At 51.0% G+C, this 10,851-nt stretch overlaps 1 pseudogene; it reads left to right on the forward strand.

The window, feature by feature from the left end:
* Positions 1–8,435, forward strand: part of LOC135892055 (bromodomain-containing protein 4-like) — a 145,716-nt pseudogene extending 137,281 nt beyond the window's left edge.
* Positions 8,436–10,851: the final 2,416 nt, after the last annotated feature.

Below are 10,851 nucleotides of genomic sequence, written 5' to 3' on the forward strand. Positions count from 1 at the left end.
GGACAAGATCCTCTCGGTATTGACAGAACCGCCGTTGCCACAGGTTCTGTTCCAGAGGGGGCATGGGGAGGAATGCGATCTCAGATGCCTTTCTCCTGTCATGGTCGTGTCAACTCCTTTACGCCTTTCCCCTGTTTCCCCTCATTGGCAAGGTACTGGAGAAAGTGAAAACGGACAAGGCGCGCGTCCTCCTGATCGTCCCAGCAACATTGGTACAGGACCCTCCTGGGCTTGCTCGTGGCCCCTCCGCGGCCGTTGCCGCTCCGCCCGGACCTACTCGACCAGGGCCACTGCCTCCACCCCAATCTGGCCACCCTCCATTTGACAGCGTGGCTGATCATTGGCTAGATGCGAAGGAGAGAAGGTGTTCGGAAGGGGTCAGGCGTGTCCTCCTCGAAAGTAGAAAGCCATCTACGCGCCGAGCCTACCTGACGAAGTGGTCCAGGTTCTCCAGGTGGGCGGGCGAGCAGGGTACTTCCCCAATGTCTGCCCCGCTCCAACTTATCCTTGAGTACCTTCTTCACCTTAGAACTCAAGGCCTCGCCCCTTCCTCCATCAGGGTGCACCTGGCGGCTATTTCGGCGTTCCATCTGCCGGTCCAGGGCTGCTCCATTTTCTCCCATGCCATGACTGGGCGTTTCCTCAAAGGGCTAGATCGGTCCTTTCCTTATGCTAGAACCCCTGTCCCTCAGTGGGATCTAAATTTAGTGTTATCCCGCCTCACGGGGCCCCCGTTCGAACCCCTGGCCACATGCTCATGGTCTCACCTTTCATGGAAGGTGGCCTTCCTCGGGGCCATCACGTCAGCCTGGCGGGTCTCGGAGCTTGGGGCCCTGACCTGCGACCCCCCCTTACACAGTCTTTCACAAGGACAAGATTCAGCTCCGCCCACACCCGGCATTCCTCCCTAAGGTAGTCTCTGCTTTTCCCATGGGCCAGGACATCTTCCTGCCTATCCTCTGCCCCAAACCTCATGCCTCTAACGAGGAACGTCGCCTCCATACGCTCGATGTGCACAGAGTCTGGATCAGACTAGCTCTTCGCAACGCTTTGTTGCTTCAGTCGAGCGCATGAGGGGTCAACTGATCTCCATCCAGAGGCTTTCCCGGTGGATTACATCATGCATCCACACATGCTACGACCTAGCAGGGGTTCCCGCACCACCTATCATAAGGGCTCACTCGACAAGGGTTCAGGCCTCGGCGGCGGCCTTTGTAGCCCATGTCCCTATCCAGGACATCAGTAGAGGCGCTACCTGGTCCTCAGTACACACGTTCACATCGCACTATGCGATCGTCTCCCACACCAGGGATGACGCTGTTTTCGGTAGAGCTGTGCTTCAGCCAGGGAATCTGAACTCCTACCCACCTCCATCAGACATAGCTTGCAATCAGCTACTGTGGAATACACATGAGCAAGCACTTGAAGAAGAAAGGACAGTTACCTGTTCCGTAACTGGCATTCTTCGCGATGTGTTGCTCATGTCTATTCCACATCCCGCCCTCCTTCCCCTCTGTTGGAGTTGGTCCGGCAAGAAGGAACTGAGGGTGGGGGGAGCACGCGGCTCCCCTTATAGCGCGCTATAGAGGCGCCACTCCAGGGGTCGCAGCAGCGCTCCCCCTACGGGTACTTCTGAGGGAAAAACTTTCGGCACCGGTGCACGTGGCGAGCACGCACACCTACTGTGGAATAGACATGAGCAACACATCTCGAACGCCAGTTACGGAACAGGTAACTGTCCTTTCCCGAGGGAGGTACAGAACACTGTTGAAGACCTCACTTTTGGTGAATCCCATCCTTTTAACCAAAAGACAGATAAATCGCTGCATTCCCTCAAGGACTCCAGAGCCACCCTTCGCTCACTGGGCATCTATGCTCCTGCCCCCAAGCTCAAATTCCACCAGTGCTATAGGTCCCCACAATTTTGCCTTCAAAGACCCCCTGAGCCTCCAAGGAAGCATCAAAAGACTCAGCTATCTCGCCCCCTCCTGGGCCTCCTTTGCATGCTTCAACATCACAGCTACAACCTCCAACCAAGAAGTATTTCTGAGGCGAGCCCCAGAGCTGCCAACAACTGTGCCTGCAACCTCACAACCACACTCCCCCCCGTTGGGGGTCATTTAGCACTCTTTTCCCACAGTTGGAGTGTGATGATAATAGACAAATGGGTGTTGAACATCATCCACCAGGGCTATGTGATCGAGTTCATCGAATTACCTCCTCCGAGACCCCCCTCCCTGTCCCTCTTCAGGACTGCCCTCACAACAGCATTCTCACCCAAATGGTGAACTCCTTATTACAACAGGGAGCAGTAGAACACACACACACAGAATACCAGGGAACAGGGTTTTACTCAACTTACTTCTTGATACCCAAGAAGAAAGGCAGGTGGAGACCAATCCTCAATCTCCGACATCTGTTGGTACATTCACAAGCTCAAGTTTTATATGGTCATGCTGGCAGCGATTATCCTATCCATAGAAAAGGGCATGTGGTTTACGGTTCTCGATATGAAAGTTGCTTATTTTCACATTGATATCTATCCGTCCCACAGACATTTCCTGAGATTCATAGTGGGCACCCACTATTTCCAGTACAGGGTGCTCCCCTTCAGAATAGCCACCACTCCAAGTCTTCGCCAAAGTTTTTTCCATCTTTGCGGCCTATGTCAGACATTAGATTGGCTTCTAATTGCACGATCCAGGCAAGAAGCAACCTCCATGTTGCTCAACTTCCTTTCATCCCTTGTGTAATCAGGCGTGGACTCACCCCTGCGGCGCCTCCTACTGATCATCTCGGGAATTAGCTCACCAGCATCCGGATCGCCCTCTGCAGGCCTGGTGTCCCACCTGTTGTTGGCCCCCGTATCCCTCCCGGACCCCAGTGCCCTTGGCTTGGGTGCTGCCCCCCTGGCAGTACCCCAGTCTCTTTCTCTGGGTCTCCCCACCCCCTATCCCAATGTCGCCTCAGTCATGGCTACTGCCAGTCACCATCTAGCCCCCGCGCCCTGGGGCAGACCGCAGTCTATCAGCCAACCATCACAGGCAACAAAGGGTTTGGACTGTCTGCCTTTACCCACCCTCAGGTTGCCCCCTGCAACCCCAATACCTATATGGGCCTAGGACCAGGCCCTGCAGCCTGGGGAGTTGCTGGCCTAGGGCTTCCCAGCCCCCAAGGCCTTTCCCCAGCCCTGCCTCACTCTAGGTCCCCGGGTGAGCTCCCTGCAGCCAGGCCTGTCTCTCTCTGCAGTCAGAGGGAGACTCTTCAGCTCTGGCTGCCCTGGCCTTCTTATAAGGCTGAGTGGCTCAGTTTGGGGCATGGCCCCAGCTGCAGCCACTTCCCCAATCAGCCGGGGTTTTGCTCCTTTACACAGCCCCAGCCCTCTGCAGGGCTTTTCCAACCCCTTCAGGGCTGGAGCGGGCGTTCACCCCGCTACACCTTGGAGTCCACATCAATGTCGAGAAATCCAATCCTAGACCCCACACAGTCTCTGGACTTCACAGGAGCTATCATCAGTTCGGACACAGTACGGGCCTACTGACTGAAAGACAGGTTCTAGACAGTTAGTGACGCCATAACTCACATCATGAGCAATCATTATGTACCAGCCAGGACTTGCCTGTCCCTCCTGGGCCACGTGGCTTTTGTGTACATGTGTGATCCATTTGCACAACTCCACCTTTGCTGCCTTGAGACGTGGCTCCAGTACGTTTACTCACCAAATCATCACTCCCTGGATTTCATGCTGTCATCCCTCCGATGGTGGTCAGAGCCACGTCATATATGCGTGCGGGTTCCCTTCCTTCCCTCCTACCAGACAAGATGATCATCACCAATGCATCCCCGATAGGCTGAAGAGCCCACATGGATGAGCACAGGCCACATGGTCTGCCCGAGAATCCAGGATGTACATAAATATCCTGGAACTCTGAGCTGTAAGAAAGGCATGCCAATCCTTTCTTCTGTTTATTCACTCCCATCATGGTCTCCTCATGTCAGACAACACTACTGCCGTTTCCTATATCAACAAACAGGAACATGATGGGCCGCTCTATGCACAATCTCTGCAATTGGTTCATCAATGACCAGATTCTCTTGTCTGCAGGCTGTCATCCAGGGACACAGAATGTAGTCTCGGACTCGATCAGCAGACGTTTTGCAATTCCCACGAGAGGGAACTTCACAATTCAGTAGTACACAATTCAGTAGTACACAGCATCTTCACCTGATGGAGGACCCTGACCAGAGACCTATTCACATCTCAAACTAACAGCAAATGTACCACATACTGCTCCAGAGGAGGCCTCGGTCACCACTCTCCGGGTGATGCTCCCTTGGTCAGACCAAATCAACTACGCCTTCCCTCCTGCCTCAGGTACTGCACAAGATCTAACAAGACAGCGCAATGGTCATTCTGATCGCACCCTGTTGGCCCAGGCAATTCCAGTTTCCCAATCTCCTCCACATGTCATTCTGCCCACCAATTCCCCTCCACAACTTCCCCGATCTCCTGACCCAGTACAACAGCGAGATCAGGCATCCCAATCCACATGCGCTCCACCTCAGAACATGGTATTTGGATGGCCATTTGCTTTAGCCTCCACGTGCTCTCCTGCTGTGCAAGACATCCTCTCCAGCAGCAGGAAGGACTCCACTAGGCAATGTTACCGAGCCAAATGGAAACGTTTCTCATCTTGGGTCTAACAAAAAGTACTTCTGCCTGAACTGATGGGGATCCCCCTGATCCTGGATTATGTTCTGTCCTTGAAGTCATCAGGTTTTGTCTCAACTCTTTGAGAGTCCACCTGGCAGTGATTAGCGCGTTCTACTGTCCAGTGGAAGGTTGCACTGTCTTTACACAACCACTAGGTTTTGGAAAGGCCTCATCACAACCTCTCCCATCCAAACGATCACACCCCAATGGTTACCTGAATCTAGTTCTCTCCATGCTAACGAAGCCACACTTTGAACTGTTACCATCGTGCTCTGTCCCTCCTTTCCATGAAAGTTGCTTTCCTTGTTGCTATCACTTCTGTGAGAAGGGTTGGTGAACTTGAAGCTATGATAGAGGACCCGCCTTTTATAGTGTTAGAGAAGGATCATTTCCCTACATCTACACCCCAGCTTTTTACCAAAGGTGGTCTCCCAGTTTCACATCAATCAATCTATTCACTTACCTATTTTCTTCCTGAAACCACACGCATCTGCAGAGGAACATCAACTCCATTCCCTCAATGTCTGACGAGCTCTGGCCTGTTGCTTGCAGAGAACAAAACCAATCAGGAACTCCCCTAGGCTGTATATGTTGCAGTAGCAGAAAGACTCAGGGGGCGAGCCATCTCCACCTAGAGGATCTCTAAATGGATTTCGGGTTGCATTTCACTCTGCTACCAACTGTCAGGCCTACCTATCCCCACAGGGGTGCAGGCTAACTCCACGAGAGCTCAGGCTTTGACCATGGACTCCCTTCAGTTAGGGACAATGTAGAGTGGCCACGGGGAGTTCTTACACACCTTTGCAGCACACTGTCTTAGTGCAGGACTCAGTGGCAGATGCCTCCTTTGGATGGCAGTTCTCCACACAACCATTCCTTCCTCATCCTTGCACCCTCTTCCGACTTAGGTACTGCTTGTTAATCACCACCAGTGGAATAGTAGGGATCATCACTCAAAGAAGAGGTGGTTACTTGCATGTAATTGGAGGTTCTTTGAGATGCGTGGTCCCTATGTGTATTCCACTTCCTACCCTCCTTCCTCTCTGCTACGCATCTGTCTGATTCGTGTTGGAGAAGGAACTGGCGACACGGTCCGGTTCGACTCACCCTTTATCACCTTGGCTGGAAGCGCAAGGTGAACCAGGGCGCATGCACGGACCAATGCACACTACTTTCAAAAGCTCTGATTGCAGGCGCATGGTTCGCGTGCGTAACCCCTCAGTGGAATACAAATATGGACCACACATCTCGAAGAACCTCCAGTTATAGGTAAGTAACCTCCTCTTTCAGTAACTATCAGTCTGTGCTGTATTGAAACAGGTCACAAGTGCTGAAGGTTCCCTTCAGCAAATGATTTTGCGGGAGTTCTGTGGCCTCTTACTGTGACTCTCTGAACTTAACCATAATGCCTAGCACTAAGGTTCATGCCAGACTCATCATGCTTCTGTGTGCTGTTAACATTAGCTGGGAGGCTTTGTCTGCTAGCTATGGCCCAGTTCAACACTAATGCTGCCTTCTTGACTTCACAGGATCTGAAAATAAAGAACATGGGCTCGTGGGCAAGCTTGGTCCAGAAACCCCTCACGACTCCATCCTCCACAGCAAAGTCCTCCAGTGATAGCTTTGAGCATTTCAAGAGGGCAGCGCGGGAGAAGGAGGAGCGGGAGAAGGCACTCAAAGCTCAGGCAGAACAGGTGGAAAAGGAGAAGGAGCGGCTGAGGCGGGAGCAGGAAAGGATGAGGTGAGAGGCCTGCACATCTGTATTTCATTGCTCCTAAAGCTTGTCTCCCCAGGGTACCGAGGTGCTGTGAATGGGGTTATGTCCCCATTGGGGACAGTCACTTCTGCTTTTTGCTTCACTTGTCAGCTTGGTGCCTTGGAGCCACTGCTGATTCTTTGGGAAAAGACAGGTTTTTCAGCATGATCAACCAGAAGACAGTGAGGGTAAAGCTGTCTCCACTGCCCTTTTGAGGGGTATACCAGACATGGCCCTGTTGTCCAGGCCACCTTTTCTCTAGCTCCCTTGGGTTGTACCTGGGCTCTGTTAGCCTAGACGCGTGGCAGCACTTACATGCTGCAGTGCAGGAACTCTGAACATAATCAGTGTGTGTAATATAGCCACCGCTTCCATGGTGGGCTCACGAGGAGGTGGGCTCCTTGCCCACGCAGGAGCCAGTGCAAGTTGTAGAGTTCCAGCATCATACTCTGTTCACAGTTCATACCACTGAGGTATCTGGGTGTGCCAGCTGGATAACAGCTGCGGTTTCCTCCTTCTCAAGCTGACTAACTGTACTGTTAAGCAAGAAGCAACATGAGCAAGAATCTCTTGATGCGCTAAGCACTTCCCATTCCACAGCGTGGGTGTCGCGAAATGGGTGGCTTGACTATGCAACAAACTCCACAGGGAGAAACCCCTTAGCTGCCCATTCTCCAACTGGGATCCCCAGGGAGCACTTGCTGGGGGAGATGGCTGGACACATGGCGCTGGCTGCTCTTCCTCGTTTCCAGTTGCTACCTGGCATTAAAAATGTAATACATTGAGTCCTTTCCTGAGAGACTTCACTATGTCAGTGATTGCTGGAGTTCCCACAGGAAGGTTATAGGATCACAGAGGGGAGGCATCCATGAGACACTCTAAGGTGCCACAAGTACTCCTGTTCTTTTTGCTGATACAGACTAACATGGCTGCTACTCTGAAATCTAAGATACGGGTCACACTAGGAACAAGTTTGAAACAGCCAAATCTGAGACCTCCCTTCCCACTCTAGAATGGTGTTTCCTCAAATAGTCCTTCATCACAGCAATGATGAACCAGCCCATGGGTGGAAGAAGGACCCAGCAGTACCCCCATAGAGCTGTTTAAGAAACTTCTATGCCTTATGGGTTTGCACAAAGCGCCCCACCATTCTAATGACACTTTTGGGTCTTGGCAGGAGTCGTGATGATGAGGATGCCCTGGAGCAAGCTCGCAGAGTTCAGGAAGAAGTCCGAAGACGCCAGGAGCAGCAGCAGCAGCAGCAGCAGCAGGTGTCAGCTGCAGCCTCTGTGCCCCAAGCACAGAACTCTCAGCCACAGTCCTCTCAGTCTATGCTGGATCAGCAGAGAGAGATGGCCAGAAAACGGGAGCAGGAGCGAAGGCGCAGAGAGGCGGTGAGTGGGGGGGGAGGGGGAGATATTGGGCACTCTGATGGGGGGCAATTTGAGGCAGATGTTCAGGCAGTGAGCTGAGTGACAGAGCATCACTGCAGTTTAATTGATAGTCCTAGAGCACGCTGGGTTTATCGGCCAGGGGTTACAAGCAGGCCAGAGTGCTTTTGCTGGGATGCTGATCCCTCGGTGAACTGAGTGAAGACTCCCAACTTGAACAGATTGGCAGACAACTGTGCCAGGAGACTTAGGTCCACTTTTATAGGGCAAAAGTACTAGATTATACCAGTAAAAAGTTTAGGTAGCCCAGCAAAATCCCTGTCCCCCAATGCCACCCATTGAGTCAAGTGCAGCATCCCTGCAATGTGCTCCTGTGAGCATCAATCCTGCAGCCTTTGTAATTCTCCTATCTCCTCTCCCCCTTCAGATGGCAGCTACTATCGACATGAATTTCCAGAGCGATTTGTTGGCAATATTCGAAGAGAATCTTTTCTAATAGCGCCTGGTTTTCTTCTCCTGACTCTTTAATTTCCCGGCGAATCTTTGACTCTCCATAGTGTTAATGGCGGCTGGGAGGGGGAGCATTCCTGCAGCCCTTCTGCATGTCTGACCATTGCAGAACTTTCAGTCGAGGCCTCCGAAGGATCAGCAGAGTCTGCCTTACAGTTTGACTTTTGCCCCCCCTCACACACTGAAGAAAGACCGACCAAGACAAGCCAACTACGTACTAGGTTTGATTGGACATGCAGCTGCTGGGAAGGGTGCCCTGATCACTCGACATTCTCTATGCCAAACGTATTCACAGTATATCCAGGACTTCATGTTCTTCACACCTTTTCTATCCATAAAGGTTCTAAGTTACAGAATGTCTATGAATAAACAGTGCTGTGTCATGACAGCAAGAGATGCTCTTCACTGAGAGGCTGCCTATGGGAGTATCCTGGCAAGAATGGGAGACCTGGGGTCCAGCTGGGAAAATACACAAGCTGTGTCTGGTCCTTTCATCACTGGCTTTGCCTTTAACTTAACTTCCCACAAGCCTTTAGCTGGGAGCCATTCTCTGTAAGTGTTCGCTTGTGAAAAAGGGAATAGTACAGTGGAGGTGTCAAGTGTAACTGGCCATTTGAGTGAAGTTTTTGTTTTAGCATTGTGTGGAGGTCCGGGAATTGGAGCTAGACTACCAACCAAAGTCAGTTTCTTTCAGTCTGTTTTTTTCCTCCAGGCAGTTTGTCACTGCTCAGCTCTTGACTGGCTATTAATTGTCTCTTTGTTATAGAGTGGAGTGGAGAAACCAGTAACACCAGGGGAAGCTACCACCCTGTCACTAGTGTTTGACTGTGGCTGTATTGTATAGTGACTATAGTTGGCATATATTTGTTTGAGGGTTTTGGTGAGCCACCAAACTCGGTGTAAAAACACTGCTTATATTTTGCTCAGTTTCAAACTTTTAGTCTATATTTTTAACTGTAAAACCAGAAAGCTGCATTTTGGGTTTTTTTAAATGTCATAAAATATGATTAAAAAAAAAAAAGTTTTTATACCTAAAAGAAGTGGCTGAGAGGAGGGCAAGTGGAGGCGGCAGTTTTGGAAAGGCTCCTTCCACCACCTATCAAATCTCACTCACTAGCAGCGGGCGCTTTCCCATGCGCCTTCAGTGTGTGTGCTTTTAATTTTATTCTATGAACTGTTAAAACGTTATGTGCCATAAATACCCACTATACAGTACAATACTGGTGTGTCAGTATGGGGTGAGCGCTGGAGTAATTGATTGGTTTTACTTTAATACAGTGAATATGCATTTGGTCTGTACTGATCATGGAATAAACTCATCTCTTTTTTTTTAAAAGATGGTGTCGTACTGACATTTCTTTGAATCCTATTTGTGATTAAGTTGTTTAAAGGGGTGAGGATTGTTGAGGAAAGGTTGTCCCTATCTCCTGACTGTGCTCTAGGGGAAAGGAAGGAGTTCTCACGCTCCTGTCCCCATCCTGGGGGGAAGCTTGTCCTAGGTAGCCAGTGTGCATTTTCCCTCCTAAATGAGGGCTAGGAGAGCTGCCATGCTAAAGCAACACAATCCTGGACAAGGTGTAGTGAGGCTGAACTGGTGTGAAGGCTTCATCCTGCTGTTGGCCCCCCTCTCTCACCCAGAGGGCGCATCAGGACCCCAAGCACTGACACCCACAGCGTCTCAGACAACCAGCGCAGTCCCTTCCCAGTTTCTGAGATTGTGATGCAGACGTAGCTGACACTATGTAAAGCAAGCACAAGAGCCTGCCTAACTCCAGAGGTGATGTTTGTCCCACTGAGCAGGAGCTGGGATTCTCCAAGCCTTGGCCAAGCTATTCATTTTGAGAGCTGATGGCTTCCATTGATACTGGCTTTCTGAGGTTTGAATGTGGGGGTTGGATGACGGGGTGGGAGGGCCTTCTCTTCACATTCCAGACCTAGTTCAGTGTGAGAACTGGGTGCAGCTATCCCTGGGAAGATCCAGTCAGGACAGGGGACAGATTAGTCGGCACTAGTATGGATAAACTCCACTTTGGTATTGTCTCAGTGACCAAGCAAGCGTTGAAATAGCAGCCTCAGGTTGTAGGGTTTGACTGTCTGCCATAAGCTGACTTCAGTGTTTTCTAAGCTACTTTCTTGTCATCCCTTAGAGCTCTCTGCTGCCAGTGGGGAGGGGAATAAGTTTAAAAGAAATCAGCCTGTTAAGTTTCTCTTAGCTAACATGATCGACCTAGTGATGTGTGAGCCAGCTGAGGCTGGGGTAGTGGGGAGGCTGCAAGAAAGTCTAGAAATCCATCCCATAAACCTGCCCAAGTCCATCCCCTACCCCCCACTCTAATGAAACAACACTCAGTCAAACCTGACAGGCTCCTCCTGATCGAAACTTGTACTGACCAAGAGAATGGTCAGGACATTCAAGTCCCTCATCTCTGTAGCTCTTAATCTCTGGCCTCCCCACTGTGCTATCCATAGTCACAGGCAAG

Source organism: Emys orbicularis, chromosome 19, assembly GCF_028017835.1.
Source record: "Emys orbicularis isolate rEmyOrb1 chromosome 19, rEmyOrb1.hap1, whole genome shotgun sequence".
Classification (NCBI taxonomy): Eukaryota; Metazoa; Chordata; order Testudines; family Emydidae; genus Emys; species Emys orbicularis.